The sequence below is a fragment of the Zalophus californianus genome, chromosome 6 (genome assembly GCF_009762305.2).
Source record: "Zalophus californianus isolate mZalCal1 chromosome 6, mZalCal1.pri.v2, whole genome shotgun sequence".
Classification (NCBI taxonomy): Eukaryota; Metazoa; Chordata; class Mammalia; order Carnivora; family Otariidae; genus Zalophus; species Zalophus californianus.
Genome location: NC_045600.1, coordinates 124,730,339 through 124,746,839, shown reverse-complemented (window position 1 = coordinate 124,746,839; position 16,501 = coordinate 124,730,339).

Sequence of the window (16,501 nt, the reverse complement as noted above, 5' to 3'; positions counted from 1 at the left end):
CAAATGCTTTAGAAATACTGACTGGCGGGGGGAGAGATGCAGCCATCCGCCGTGACAGCGCTGCTGAGGTTTGCAAGAAGTTTTGGGTTCCTGCTGAGGTTCCTTTCTAGAAGAGGGGGGCCTGGCCACTCAGGGAGCCTCCATCTCAAAAGGCCGAGGAATGAATGTCCTGCGACCCTGAGAGGCACCCAGTAGTGTTAGAGGGAAGAGAATGCTCAAGCAATAGGTTTCCCCGGTGTTTAAAAACCACACATATTAGTGCGTGTGACGTGCACATAGCACATGAGCAGTGCGTGGGGCGGGGGATGGGGATCTGTGGTACTAGGATATCAGAACTGAGCAAGGACTGGGTGTCACAGAGTGGTCAGCCCCCAGACACTCCTTGCCCAACACCCTCTGCCTTTTTTATCAGGACCTTGCTTTACAAAGTCCAACTTGGGGCAGTTAGGTGAAGTACACGCTGTCGGGGAGGGTTTGCACAGAGATGGGGATGTAGTAGTTAATTTCTTGGATAACAGAGGATTCAAAACAGCATCCACAGGCCAGTAGGATGGCGGCCAGCCCCTGACCACAGCCGACAAGACGAAGTGTGTCTACACCACATGACACAGACCCATCCTACCATGTAGAGTCCGGAGGAGACCCAGCCTCTGACCAGCAGCGGGTCGCCGGGCGACACAGGGGGTGCTGGCTTTGAGTGGGTGGGGGGGTGGCATCGGAGGGCAGAGGCCAGCCGGGGCTCCCACACTGCAGGAACTTCCCATGATTCGGCAGCAGTCTGCGAGCAGTGACCACTCCACCGCTGGAGGTATTCAAGCAGAAGCTGAAATGCTACTGCCACAAATGCCACAGAGGAATTCTGAGTGGGAGCCTGGTTGGTAGGCAAAACCGAGGCCACGGTATTTTCCAGGGGGACCCACTGGGGCATAATCCTGGGAAACGATCTCTTTCCTACGGCCGTGTCAGTCATGGTGGGGGTCTGACGGAGATGGGGTCGGAAGCATAGGGCCCCTCCTAGTTTGCTCTTACTGCTGTAACAAATCACTGCCAACAGAGCGGCTTACGGCAACACATATTTATTCTCTTATAGCTCGGGAGTCAGAAATCTGCAGTGAGTCTGATAGGGCTCACCTCAAGGGGTCAGCCGGACTGGTGCCGTCTGGAGCATCTGTTTCTTGCCCTTTCCAGCCTGTAGAGGTCACCTCCCTTCCTTGACTCCTGGCCCCTTCTTCCATCTTCAAAGCCCAGAGTACAGCAACTTCTCTCCTCTTTGACCCCCCACCTCCCTCTTATAAGGGCCTTTGTGATGACATCAGGCCCACCTGGAAAGTGCAGGATAACCTCGGCACGTGCCCCAGCCCTCGGGGCCTTCCTGCACCCACCCTGAGCCACGGAATGCACAGTAGCAGTGCGGGCTACAGCGGACAGACGCAGGCTGGACCAACCCCTGCATGGTGGGAGAGCCCTGCCGTCACACGGGAAATTAAATCGGACTCAGCTGCTGCCACGTGCATTTTGTCATCCTTCCCAGTATTTTCCTGCAGTTGTCAGCTCTTGAAAAGTAGAAATAACAACCATGAAAACAGTAGTCAATGCACTGTAGCTCTTTTTAAAGAAGTGATTGGGGGGCGCCTGGGCGGCTCAGTCGGTGAAGCCTCTGCCTTCGGCTCAGGTTGTGATCCCGGGGTCCTGGGGTGGCAGGTTAGGACCCTCGTCATGGGGCAGGCTCCACGGCCGTGCAGGGCCCTAGGCTGGTGCCGTCCCGGTGTCTTCTATTCCCAGCCTCGCCACGGGGCAGGGAGTCATTTATTAATTCCCCCAGAGCACTGGGTGAGTATCAACACTAAATATCAATATGGTTGGTGTAATCAATAGGCTTCCTCCTCGAAGGAGTCATCCGTGCACAGAGCCGCCACACGAGGCCGTGGCTTATTGATCCGTTATTGCTTTCGGAAAATGGTTGCTGACGGCTGGCTCTGATGAACGTAAGCTGCGCCCTGTCTTTGGCCTGTCTCCTGCCCTTGCCAACTACGAGCACATTCTGGAAGGTTAGCGGAGACTGATCGCAGGCCCGTGAGGCCAGGACGCCCAGAGCAGGGAGGGCAGCCCCATCCAGGCCTCTGCAGCTCTCTCCCACCCCTAGTCCAGGGAAGTTCTTACACGAACCTTTCACCTTGGACAGGAAGACCAGCTGCTAGTGCTCGAACCTCGATTGTAATGGAAACACAAACCCCACATGGAGGAGAGGGGGTGCCTCTAGTCGCAGGGACAGGCGGCTAATGGCAGCTGTGACCGGCTCTGCGGGGAGCGGAGGGGGGTGAGGGGTGAGTGGGGGAGGTCAAAACTCACACTTCTGCGGGCGCCTGGGTGGCGCAGTTGGTTCAACGTCGGACTCCTGATTTCGGCTCAGGCCATGATCTCAGGGTTGTGGGGTTGAGCCCTGTGTCGGGTTAGGCACTGTGTGGAGCCTGCTTAGGATTCTCTGTCGCCCTCTCCCTCTGCCCCTCCCCTCCTCTGCTCTCTCTCCCTCTTTTAAAAAAAAAAAAAACCCACACAACAAAAACCCCACCTCACACTTCCATTACATATATTCTTGTGAATGCAGTAAATAATAAAACACTTAAAATTATCTGTTAAAAACACCAAAATGTTTAAAAATAGTGTATATAGGAATAGAGGATTGGCTAAGTGAACTATGTAACATCCACTGTCTCTAGTGGCCAATATATTATTAGGTAAAAAAGGCAGGTAATAAAACAGTTTGCAAAGTATAATCACATGTTATTTAAAAATTTTTCTCTATAAGCTATATAATTGTGCTTATGAATATATGCATAGAAAAATTCCTGGTAAAAGACAAAACTCAAGCAGTTATATCCGTCAGTGGTGGAAAATACAAATTATTTTTTATTTACTTATTTTTGTTTATTTTTTAAGTTTTCAAAACTACCCAGGTGTAACTTCTGTAGTTAAAAACCGCAATGGCACTTTTGTGAGGCTAAGAGCTTGTCAAAGGTAAGCTGGGAAGCCCACCTCCCACCCCCAGGAGATGTCCACTGGCGTCCATGACTGTGCCCTTAGGGAGAGCTAAACCCAGACACACCCCAAAGGCTCCTAGACACGCAGCCATGCCCAGTGGCTGCCCGCCCATCTGTGCAAAGGTGCAACGAAGAACCGAGCACATCAACCTTAGACCATCCCGAAACAGTGCTGCATAAAGAAAACAAGCGGCAAAAAGGAAACCCTGCCATAGAGCGACATGCTTGTGAGCTGGAAGACAAAGGGTAATGCTCTGTGTGCCTCGTACATCCATCCCCATAAGCCAAGCCTGGGAACCATGGAGGGGAGGTCGGGGCAGGTGGCTCAGAGGCCTTTGCCTGTACCTGCTAGGTGGTGGGAGCTGTGGGGGCTCTTTTTTCTTTCCCCATATTTGCTCTAGGTGTGAAATGTTCGACGATCTTACATGGTCCGGGGATTTGGTTCCTGCATCTGGGCTCGTCCAGGCAGGCCTGCAGGCCGTCCTTGCGACGTGCAGCCTAAAGTGTACTGTGAAGGCTTCGGGCTGCCCCCTGCATTGGGCAAAGCCTGGCACCAGAAGCATGGATGCTGGCTGGGACATAAGCTGTGCATCACAAGAAATAAAAATAGACCTGCTCCAGCCCGAGGGAAGTTGGGGCAGGGAGGGGTGGGCCGGCTCCTTGCTGGGAGGCCTCTGAAAGGAGAGGAGTGTTCACTGATCTTAGACTACGGAGGGATACCGGCCCTGAGTGCCAGGAAGGGTCCCGGCTACCTGCTCTGGTACCTGGAGGCCCATCTGGGGGTAAAGGTGGGGGACTCGCTATTCCTCACCCCATCTGGCACTTACCCTTAGGTAAAGGCCTGAAACTTTTTTTCCCCTTCATGTATACAGGTAAAGTAAGGAAGGCATGCTCTGTATACATTCGGGTGGTTGTAAAACTAATCGAGAAAGCGCCAGTGAAATGCTTTACAAAGTAAAACAGCAAAATATGTTTACTCTGCTTTATGGAGCGTTGAGTCATGGTGTTCAAGGACTTTGGGAGCTATTCATTCATTGGTTTCATTTTTAACATTTGCGAATTTTAATCAAAGTAATACATGTGAACAAGGTTAAAAAAACAAATACCAGAAAACCTAGTGATAAAATAATCTCTCTCCTCCGGCTCCCCACCCCCACCCCAAAGTTCCCCCACCCCAGGCCTAACCCTTTTCTTTTTATCATTTCTCTTTCTGGAGGACGAGGAGCAAGATGGCGGACGAGTCAGAGACCTAAATTTCGTCTGGTCCCAGGGATTCAGCTGGATAGGGATCAAACCATTCTGAACACCTACGAACTCAACAGGAGATCGAAGAAAAGAATAACAGCAATTCTATGAACATTTCTCTTTCTAAATATCTTGTTAGTTATTCCCTTAAGCCTCAATGAAATGCTTGTCTGTCCTCCTGTTTTGCAATTTGTGAGCATTTGATAAAATATACTGGCTTCCTGATATGAAAGAGGATGGATTAATTCCATCTCCCAACCCTGTGCTTACGTGACGAAGAATGTTTGAGCTCTGTACGTTCCCTCTTAAGCTTTACAAACTGCTGTTCTTCTCATGGATGCTACCCTACCTTTGGTCCATGTCTCTACTTCCCTTTCTAGAAAGTGAGGGTCCTATGGCCCTTGCCATCCACCACCCTGCCGGCCGCCCCTCAGTCATGTACTCTTGCAAACTTTGTACAGTAAACGTGGATTCAAGTGGTACAGTAGCAGGCATCTCTACCCGCCGGGGCTGTGAGCATTTTGGTGACACACCTGTCACTCACTGCACAGCCAGGCCCTGGGTTAGGGGACATTTCCTTCTCTGTGAGCCTACTATTCTTAGCATCCAGGGCAAGTCGGGTGAACACATTTTATTCCATCAGTAGCTTAAAATCGTATCTCATTTTAGTTCACTTTATATTTGAAACTTAATTTTATTATATACATGTCTTTTTTTCTCTGTAGCTTTTAATCCCCTTTCTTCCTTTTTGTTAACAAACTAATAAGGTGCCTCTGCCATAGCCTCAGTTTTACCACTGTTGTGTTCCCAAGACTTCCTCCCCAGCACTGTTCTGCTCCGGCCCGATCTGGCTGCTTGCTCCTTGGCTCCTGCACAGTCCCCCTGTTACCCTGGGACTCCCTCTACCACCCCTGGGAGGGTCACTCTTAAGCTCCATTTCCATGTCTGTCTATTTCTTCATTTTCTTTCTCACTTTGCTGCAATATATCAAGTAACTGTCCGAGAAGGGATGCGTGTGAAGCGTATATATGTATTTTTGCATCTTCGAAGGTGTGAAGATATCTTTATGCTGTCTCATTGCTTGAGTGATAATTTGGCCAAGTATAGAAAACTAGGTTCAAAATTACCTCCCGAGTGTCTTCTTATGTCCATTGCTACCAAAGGGAAGTCTGAGCCACTGTGAATCTCACTTCTTTGCAGCAAACATTTTACTTTTACCATTTTTGAAATCTTTCAGGCTTTTCTTACTCCCTGTTGTTTCACACTTTCAAGAGGGTTATTTCTAAGGGCAGGTCATTTTTCCTTCATCCAGACACATCCGTCCCATGTGTCTCTTTAGAAATGGAAATGTTTTCTTTGATGTTTTATTGCTAATTTTCCTCCCTTCATGGTCTCTCCTTTTTTGTTTCATATTAGTGGTAGGTAGACTTACAAAGTCAACCTTCTGTATCTCTTATCTTTACTTTCACTTTTTCTGTCCTGGATTATCCCCCTATTTACCTTCCCTCTTATCTCCTGGTCTGCTTCCTGAGCTGGAACAGGCTTCTTTACTCAGATCGCATACATCCTCTAAGACGCAGGCCCCACTCCTGTGCTTTTCCAGCCTGCGGTGGCATCCCTGTCCCCAGGCAGTGCCCGGGCCCCCTCAGCGGGAAGCACCCTGTCCTGACCCTTACTAGGCTGCCCCAGCAGGAAAGGATGCCAGAGTATCCACTGCATGAGCCTCCCCTACCAGGTGGAGGGCTGTGGGGGGCTGTGGGGGACTGTGGCGAGGGGCTGTGAGGGGGACTGTGGGGTGGGGCTGTGGGAGACTGCAGGGTGGGGTTATAGGTGGGGCCGTGGGCGGAGCTGTGGGTGAGGCCGTGGGCGGAGCTGTGGGTGAGGCTGTGGGCAGGGCTGTGGAGGCTGTGGGCGGGGCTGTGGAGGCTGTGGGCGGGGCTGCAAGGGCTGTGGGCGGAGCTGTCGGTGAAGCTGTCTGCAGGGTTGTGGGCGGAGCTGCGGGCTCCTGGTGAGGCTGTGGGGTGAGGCTGTGAGGGGAGGCTATAGGACACTGCACTGTCCAGGCCTTCAGGGGCTCCTGGAGACATTCAGGGAAAGGGAATAAGAGGAGTGGGAAGGAGGGAGGGGGGAGGAGCCAGGCAGGCCATCCCTCCTTGCTTCCCAAGGCTCCAATAAATTCCTGAAATTCAAGAACTGTTCCTAGCGAGAGGGTTTGCTATAAAAGCCAGGAAGGTTCGGGATTCTGTGTAACAGGCGTGAAACAGCCCGTGTGACAGCAGGCCTAGAGACAGGGGCCTTCTTCACGGAGGGCTGGTGGGCTCACATCCGGTCTCTCCCTCTCAACCAGACCCGCCCGTCTCGGTGCACCCCTCCCAAAGCTCTGTTTTCCTTCACAGCTCCACTCAGCTCCACGGGAGAGCACATCCCCGGGTTCTGGCTCAGGCTCCCGCCACACCCGTGGGCCTCCCACATCCGGCGTTCACGCAGCCGCCCACTGCGTCTGCACCTACGTCTGAATCCTCTGGCTGCGTCCCGTGGCTCTGGGAGTGCCCCTGTCCTCCCTCGCACTACCCCCCCACTTGCAGACCAGGGCCCAGCGTTGCCCTTCGCGCCGCAGGAAGCCCCTTTCGGCTTCCGCGCTCAGTTCCCGCCCAAGGACAGCCCGAGGACTCCTAGATGCTGCCCTTGTGTTTCTAACCCCCACATGTCTTTCAGCCCTCTGCTTCTGAGAGTGTGTTGAAGCCCCTCTGGGACATACGTGATAGAAGAATGATGCCAAAGTCTTGGGGAATAATGACGATAATCGTTACTTTCTTCTTTGTACTTTGTGATTTTAAGGTGCTTTTGACTCGCATGAGCTCATTTAATGCTGCTGCTGCTCCCCAGAGAGAAGGAGAGGAGACTCCTTCCTCATTTCCAGAAGGCCCACTGAGGCTCTGCAGGCCCTATGCTGGCTGTGGCCACAGTAAGTGAGGGGCTGAGCATGGAGCCCTCTCCAGGTCTTGCTGGGCTGCATCCATGAGGCCAGTGGCCCCAGCCTTCTCCCCTGCCCCCAGTCTGCAACCAGAACCCCCTGGTTTCTCTGGTCCACCACTACAGGTCCTTTGTCCTCCAGCTACTGGGTTGGTCTGCAGGGGTGTCCCAGTGGCTCTGTCTCTTCTGCCCCCACATGCCTGTCCTTGGGGGCCACTGCTGCTCAGCTTCATCCCATAGGGCTCCTTCCTCCATGTTCTGGAGCCCTTGGGGCCATAGTGTCCGGAGGACCCCCCAGGATATCTTGGGGAGGACCCATATAAGGGCCAGAAAGCAGAATGGCTTGGCCAGGTGTCATCTTGGAAATTCAGTGAAGATCTGCTCACGTTATTTTAACAGTGTGGGCTCTGCAGGGTCCCCACACATGGGTCAGGAGGGAACTGGGCCAAGAGCCCCATCTGGGGATCCACAAGCATTTCCTCTATTGCCCCTCTCACCACCCTCCCACCCCTGGAAGCTTCCAGAAAGTCTCTGCCGCAGACACAGGCTTACAGACATGACATGACAACTCTTGAGACATGCCCAGGGCCCGGCTAGGCCCTGCTGCCCACGGAGATGGGTAGATGCAGATTCTGTCGGCCCCATCCTCAAAGTAAATCCTTCTCTGAAGGCTTTGCAGCACGGCCACGGCTGCCACTCGGGCTCCAGACCCCATCCTCTCTTGCCTGGACCAAGACAGTGGCTACCCCCGACAGGCCCGCATACAGCTTATGTCCCGGCCCAGACCTGGCCGGAGCCTTACAAGTCTAAAGGCAGACGGATGGATGCTTTTCTGATCAGAACCTGAACATGGCTTCCCTTCCCCCTCACATGGACCCTACTTGACTTGGCACCCGCCTCTCCCAGAACTCTGCCTCGCCCCTAACTTCCTGCCAGCCCCCAGCCTGCTGGAATCACATGGGCTTCCCGGCAGAGTCCGGGGTACAGCGAGTGAGCCCTGGCCGGGGCCTCTGACATTTCGCACCCAGATATCGAGGTTTGCTCCTCACGCTGTGCGGCTCTCTGCGCAAATGCTCCTCCTTGGAGGCGCGCACCTGCCCCATCACTCTCGGCCCTTCCCAGAATCCCTCCAGTGGTGGCATGTGCCTCCGAAGCTCTCACCACAGCCCCTTCCCTGCACCCTCTGTTCCCCTATCGGAAGGCCCCTGCTTGCACCCCTACTTGTCTCCCCCATTTACGGTACTCCACCCCGCTGTGCTCTGGGGGGAGGGTGCAGCCGCTTCTCTCAACGAGGAAAGAGGGGGCCCCGTGCCAGGAGGCAGCAGAGCTTCCCAGCCAGACATTGGTTTGCTTGGCCTTGAAGGTGAGGGTAATCATAACCAGAGTTCCCACTTAAATCACGGTCATTATGTCCCAGACACTGTTTTACGTCTTTGACCGGTATCAACTTGCCCGACTCCCACTGCAGCGGGTTTGCAGGTGAGAAGCCCCAGGCGGCAAGGAGCAGCTCCACGGCCCCGGGGCCAGCTCAGCAGCCCCCCACCTGGGAGGGGCGGGCGCAACGCCCACCAGCGAGTGCTCCCGGGCAATGGGTTCCGGGAACCTCCCCCGGTGAATCATCAGGACGGAGATGGGAGTAGCAGGCAGGCATGGGTGTTCCTGCCGTGCGCGCGCGCACACACCCACCCCCCCCCCCCCCCACACATATGCACATGGATATACACTTCGCTTACTTTGGCAAAAAGAAGTCTTGCGGACATAGGCAGAGGATAGGAGAACAAGATTTCTCTGGGCACACATTTTTTTTTGCTTTAACAGCTTTATTGAGATAGAATTTGTATATCATACAATTCACCCATTTCATGGATACAATTCGATGGATTTTGGTATATTCAGAGGTGCAACCAACCCCACAGTCAACTTTAGAACATTTTCATCACCTTAAAACATACCCTTTACTTTCACTCCACTATTCTCCTTCCTGCCCGGCCCCCAGCCCTAAGCCACCACGCATCTATTTTCTGTGTCTATAGATTTGCCTATTGAATATCTCATGTAATTGGAACCATACAATATATGGCCTTTTGTGTCTGGTTTCTTTCACTTAACATAATCTTTTCTTTTTCTTTTTCTTTTCTTTTATTTGACAGAGCGAGACAGCGAGAGAGGGAACACAAGCAGGGGGAGTGGCAGAGGGAGAAGCAGGCTTCCCACTGAGCAGGGAGCTCGATGTGGGGCTCCATCTCAGGACCCTGGGATCACGACCTGAGCCGAAGGCAGACACTTAACAACTGAGCCACCCAGGAGCCCCAACATAATCTTTTCAAAGCTCATCCATATTATAGGGTGTATCAGTACTTCATTCCTTTTCATGGCTGAATAATAATCCACGGAATGGATATAGTGCCTTTTTTTTTAATCCATTCATCAGCTGATGGACATTTGGGTTCTTTCTACTTTATGACTATCATGAATGATGTTTCTTTGAACATTCACATACATGTTTTTATGTGGGCAGATGTCCATTTCTTTTGGGTCTATACCAAGGAGTAGAATTGCTGGGTCATGTAGTAACTCTATGTTTAACCATTTGATGAATTGCCAGACTGTTTTCCATCTGTATCACTTTACATTTCCAGTTACTCCACATCCTCACCAACACTCATTTTTATCTGTCTCTGAACACAGTGGGGTGGGCAGGTGGGTGGGGTTGTTATGGGGAAGCTGGCTCGGGGGCGGTGCCATGGCTGGGCCTTGCTCCCCCACACAGATTGGCACTCCGGATCCCTGGGGGGGCAGAGCTGGGACACCCCTGTCTGTGCTGCTGTCCGTGCTGCTGGACATCTGTCTCAGGTCGGCTGGGGCCACCAAACAGCACAGTCTACTTGAGGCCAAGACAGTCTAGCTAGGGAAAGATGGCCAGGGTATGGAGGACATTACCCAGCAGCAGGGGTCAGGTATCACCCAGCTGGGGGGCAGCCATCCAGATGCCACTTAAATACTGCTAACAGGGGCTCCTGGGTGGCTCAGTCGGTTAAGCTTCCAACTCTTGATCTCAGCTCAGATCTTGATCTCAGGGCTGTGAGTTCAAGCCCTTGGGTTCCATGCTGGGTGTGGAGCTTACTTAAAAAGTAAATAAATAAATAAATAAATAAATAAATAAATAAATAAATACCTGCTAACAGATAGGAAGGCCTGGAAAAGAATCCAAAACTGAAGCAATACGTAGACCCGTTGGATACGGAGCGTGGAGCCAGGAGGGTGGGGACAGCAAACATCTGTGAATAGAGACAGGAATTAGGTGACAGATGACCTGTGCCCAGGGATGTGATTGGGAAGACTCGCCCTCTGCCGGACTGGAGAAGGGATGGGTGGGGCAACCGTGTATCAGGCACGGCCTGCCGGGCAAGTGGGCACCAGGCAGGGCCTCTCCCGACAGTAAAACGCTCTACCAGCCAAGAACACAACCCGCCATTTTTTGGAAAGGTAACTCTGATATTATTTTGGATGACAACCCTGTAGAAGTGTCTATCCAAGAGTCTATGAGAAGGAAACCCACAATTTTAACATTGTTGAAACATATGCTTTTGGTCTTTTCAGTGTTTGTCCTGTTGAAGATAATCTGGGCTGTTAGTCATAGGCCAGCTTTCTAATTAGAATTTAAAGCCGTAATTGAGTAATTAATTTAGGCTTGAAATTTTTAACTAGAAATCTAAGTTCTTTTACGGTATTGGAATACTCAGAGAATGTGAGTCACTATATTTTAATGTATTAGATTTATAAAACAGCCTTAAGTACTCCGGAAGGGTTTTTTTTTCATCGATAACTATTGAATTACTTAAAATTGAATTAAAATTAAATGCACAAATGGAGTTTAATACGTTTAAAAGAGTGTAATTAACAAACTATGTGGATGGGCCAAACATAAATCAAAGCCCTTCTTCCACAACATGATGGTTCAATTTTGCTAGGCTTATGTATAAAATAAGAAGTTTAGTAGGGGAACTTAAAAGCTTAGGGAAGAACTAGTCCTTTATATCTGGGACTTTGATAAATTGAATATTAATTTAAAAAATTTTAAATACAATAAACTCTGAATTTTATTTACAAAATGTACCCTTTGAAGATCTAAAACAAATCTCCAGTTGCACTGGAGTGAGGCAATGAGATCTGGGGTTTTAGAGAATTCCTTTCACTGCTTTGGCACATGGCGGCCCAGGAGGGTCCCCAGGGCGAGCAGGACTGACTTGCCACAGCATGGGCCCAAAGTAGTCTTGTCTACTGTGGTCAGTCCTACATCTATCTCCACCACAGCCAGAGGGACCATTTAAAAGTGTGACCCTTGCTTAATCCCATGGATGCATTCTTACCGCCCTCAGAATAAACCCCGAGGGGCGCCTGGGTGGCTCAGTTGGTTAAGCGACTGCCTTCGGCTCGGGTCATGATCCTGGAGTCCCGGGATCGAGTCCCACATTGGCCTCCCTGCTCAGCGGGGAGTCTGCTTCTCCCTCTGACCCTCTTCCCTCTCATGCTCTCTATCTCTCGTTCTCTCTCTCTCAAATAAATAAATAAAATCTTAAAAAAAAAAAAAAAGAATAAACCCTGAGCTCTGCACACTGGTCCTGCTGCCCTCTCAGGCTGTCTGTCCCCCGCTTCCCCTCCCCCACCAACCAACCCCTTGGGCCTCCCATCTGTCCCTGGAATCACAGAAGGGCCGCCATCTAGAGACTGTTTCAGCTGCTCTGGGTTGCTGGACGCTTCCTCCTCCTGCGCCCACCTTTCCTCTCCCGGGCGGGTACCCCCGACCACCCGGTCCGAGTGAGGCCCCTGTCGCGGTAGTCACTGTATCTTCTTTTCCTTTTCCTACTGTCTGGTAGTTCTTGTCTCTTTTCTCTGATGTTCGTTGTGTCCTCAGTCAGAATGTTGAGTGTATATAGACACCTCCTGGGTGTCCGAGGCCAGTGTCTGATACATTACCAGGTGCCAAAAACATATTCACCGAGGGCCCAAATGAATAAGGAACGTGTTGGGAAGCACCATTTTAAAGGTGAGAAAACTGGGTCTCACAGACTCACTTGGCCAGTGTCACTCAGATCATAAGGAGCAGAACTGGGATTGGAACAGGGGTCTCTCTGCTCATGCACCGCCCCCCCATGTGCCCGGACCGGGGGCAGGGGCCGGGAGGGCAGGCAGATAGAGTACAAATTCGAGGGAGGATCGGATCTGCCCTTAAGCGACAGAGAGCTTTGTCAGGAAGATGACAGAGACACCAGGTGCTACTCCAAAGGGCAAGACAAAGAGATGTGTGAACTTGGCCCTGGAGGAGAGGAAGGACCCTGGTCTGTGGGTTGGAGGGGCGGAGGGCTTGGCCAGTGTGGGGGACAGGCGCAGTCCAATGGCAGAGCCCTTCCAATAGCTGGTTTGGCTCAGTAGAGAGGACGGGTGAGGCAGTGGGGCCAAGGAAGGGACGTACAGAGTTCCAGCCCTAAGATTTGAAGAGTGGGGTGAGGCAGCCCTGGGGACTCCTGCACCCTATGTAACTCAGCTCACACTTGCAGCCTGGGGGGCTGGGGGGAAGCAGGGGGAACCCACCTCCCTCCATTGGGCAGGGGTCAGGATTGGGCCATGAAAGTGCATCCCATCAACATGGACCTGGGAACTGGGATAGTAGAGGGACAGGGTGCCCTGGCAGGCTCTGGTGGCTTCTTGGGGTACAGGTCCAGGCACCTTTCTGTGAAAGCCACCCCCACCTCTGTACTTCCTTTCTGTTCTTTATCTCTCAGGCAGGCTGGGCTTGCATTATGTTCTATTCTTTCCTTGCTCCGATGCTTGGCCCTGCCTTTGAAGAAAGGAGACCAGGCACTAAGGCAGATCTGTAACCCCTGGCCTCACTGGAAGGTGACATCCATGGGACAGGGGTTTCCAACCTGTGAGCTGAGGAGGGGGTCCAACCCCCAAGCCTCCCACATGCCCCAATCCCATCACTGGTGAGAGGGACATTCAGACAGATGAGGAGTTCCAGGCATCAGCCAGGGTGTGGTTTTTAGACAAGAAGACCTGGGAGGAGCCCTGTGGAGGTATTTCTCTAGAGAAGCCCTTTGGGGCTGCTGGGCCCCTAGTCAGGAGGAACAAATGGAGGGAATCCATGGGGGTCGTCATGTCTGAGGGTAGAAGAGAGAAGAGGGAAGCCGTAAGCCAAGAGGGCTCACACTGTAGCTGCCCCGGACCCCTCTGGGGGGTGAGTTAAAAACCCAGTGTTGGACTCACCTCCAGGGTTTCTGATGCAGGACGTCTGGGGAGGGGCCGGGGTATTTCCCCAGTGTGCTGTTGTAGGTCCTAACTATACTCCGGGGACCCTCACTCCAAAGCAAGTTTGTGCCCCTTTGCTCTTTTCACTGGGAATGAAAGGAGATAGGTAAGGCCACGTGAGCCTCTTGGGTCCAATTTAGAACTTGATGTGTCTCCTCATTTTCTTAAAAGACCCCAGGCCTGGGGGCTGGGGAGCTGCAGAAGATGCAGGGACCTCGGGGAAACACTTGGAGTTTCTGAGTGACTCCTAGTGGCCCCAAGGGAGGGGCCCTGTGTCTCAGGTGTTTGGCTCTGTCTCAGCTTGCCGGGGCCCTGCTGGGGGTGTGGATGAGACCCCGTGCCTGTCCTCTAAGCTCTGAAGGCCATGGGGAGTGCAGAGGCATCGAGGGACAGGTTGGGCCCTGGAGGTTCTGAGCCAGCCAGGCCTGTGAGTGTGGCATCCTGTGCCGGGAAGGGAGGTGGGCCAGGTTGACTGGATGTGACAGGCCTTGTGTGCAGAGGGACAGGCAGAATCTTGGTGGGTCATGGAAGGTGGTGCAGGGGCCCTTCCTGGCTCCCATGGGCCCAGCGGGCACCCTCCTTCTTCATGCCCTTATTTTTCCTTTGACTCTGCTGCAGGGGACAGTCTCAGGGGTCATTTCCCAAGCAGTTTGAATTTGGCAAATGGGCGGGGATGGGAGAGGGTGTCCAGGGAGGTTGGGGCTGGTGTGTTCAGGTCGGGCAGTGGTGTGCTGGGTGCTGAGTGTGATTACCTGACCTTGGAGCCCCTAGCTGCCGGCCTACCCGCCGCCCGCCCAGCATTCTGACACGCCTGGGCCTGGCCTCCTCCCTCCCAGTGACTTGCTGGGCTGACTAGGAGCCTGTGGGGGACTGGCCCTCAGGGAGGGGCGCTGGTCTCCCCAGCATGCCACATCCTCCAGGCTTGTCGGTTCTGGGAAGTTCCTGGGCCTGGTTGCCCTTTTGGGCTGGGGCTGCTTCTTGGTTCCTGGCTCTGAACGTTGTTAGCAAGCCCCTCAGTTTCCCCATCTGCGAAAAGAGGATGGCTTTGCTCCGAGGATTAAATGAGCTAATCTATGTATAGTGCAAAGCCAATTTTACTAGCAACATTATCATGATCATCCAAACCCAGTGGCCAGGAATTCCTGGCACATCACAGGTGTGGAGGGATGAACTTTACAGACAAGGAAGTCGCTGGGGGGTGGGGGGTGGGCAGTGTCATGCAGTTTGCAGGCTGGTATGAGGTCTACAGATCCCTCCACTCTCTTTGGGGTCCTCCATCCTATTACTTCTTCCATCTTTTTCCCCTGGGCCTCAGCCGGAGGACCTTTGGCAAGCATTCCTCGCAAGGAAAACACCACCTTGGAGTGGCTCTTCAGGCCAACCCTGAGTTTATTTTACATTTTACACAGTATCGGTGGGCCAAGGAGCCAGCCCATAATTAGTCTCATAAGGTGCTTGCTGCAGGCACGTCTGTGCTTAGGCTCCATTCAGATGGCTACCCAGTAATTTGCCGGAGCTCTCGGCTAAGGCCTTTGCCTAGACAGGTTCCCGTCACAAAGCACACCGTGCTCAGGGTGGGGCCTAATTGTGGTGTTTTCCATGCTTCCTCCCTCCCCCCTCCCCGAAGCAGTGGGAGCCCCGTCCTCACCACCAGCAAGACCATCTCCCCAGTGAACAAGCATCAGGGGACAGGGCTGCAGGTGACAGGACAGACCAAACATGAGCTTGACTGACCGATGTCCCAAGAGGAAGGGAGACCCCTCCAAAGCAAAGCCAGCGCTTGGTGTTTGTGCGGAGTGGCCAGTGGGTCATGACCGCGGGCGCAGCTCTGTGGTGGGTCCGACCCCACAGCACGCTCCAAGGCTTGAGGTCCAGGGACTTGCATCAGGGAGGTGCCCGCCTGCCATCCAGGAATGCCCCAGAGCCAGCTCTTCCCCCAGCTCCTGGGCCCCATCCAGAAAGGAGCCGCCCCCTCTCCCCAGGGCTCAGCCCCAGGTTGCTTGAGCCGCCTTCACCTCGGGGCCACCGTGTGACACCAGGGGCCGCAGTCGCTGGAGGACTGACTTTGGAGCAGGACCCCAGGCCCCGGAGGGACCAGGCAGGAGGCTGAGGCCCCGGAGCTGCGGAGCAGGAGGGTGGACCTCACCCCTCTGCCCCTTTCCCCTCCTGCCCCGGCAGCTGCAGGCCCCCGGTGGGTGGACGGTGGGCAGCCAGGCACGGGGAAGCCTGGCCTGCAGCCCAAGGAGCTCGCCCACACAGCTCTCTTTGATCTGCCTGCTGCGGGCAGGGGTGGGGGCAGGGGCTGCATCCTCAGGGAACTCTCCTCCAGAGACTGGCCCGGGCACCCTGTATGTCCCTGGCAGAGTCCAAGATGCCCCTCACTGCCTTTCTGGAGAGGATGATGATGCAGGCTATCCTGGAGGAGGTCAGGGCCGGTCAGAGGTGGAGCCAAGAACCCCTCAGCCATGCTTAGCCAATATCCCTCTGAGGGGCACTGGGTTCCCTCTGGAAAGGGAAAGGGCCTCTCAGCCCGGCAGCTCCGGAGGATCCAAGGGTTGGGTGGTGGGGGAAACTCACCTGGCAGAGTATCTGCATCCCCGCATTTTCTGGGGTCAACTGTGCCAACCCGCTGGATAATCCCCTGGGCTTCCTGGAGCCATCAGGCCCACGCAGGGGCTGGGTTAGCCTCTCGGGGTTCCTTGACACCCACTGCTCTAGGTCCAGGCCCAGGCCTGCCCCTCTGTTCCCAGATGGGTCCAAGAGCACTGAAAACTGCCGAGCCACCATCCACGGGCTGGGTGCAGGACGGTGGGTGCAGTCTGAGTCAGAGCTGGCTCATCCTGGGTGGGTGTGGAGGGTGGGGTTGCTGCAGGGCACCAGGGCACCAGCCACTGTGAGGCAGTGACCCGTCCTCCAGCCTGTCCTGTGCCACTCAT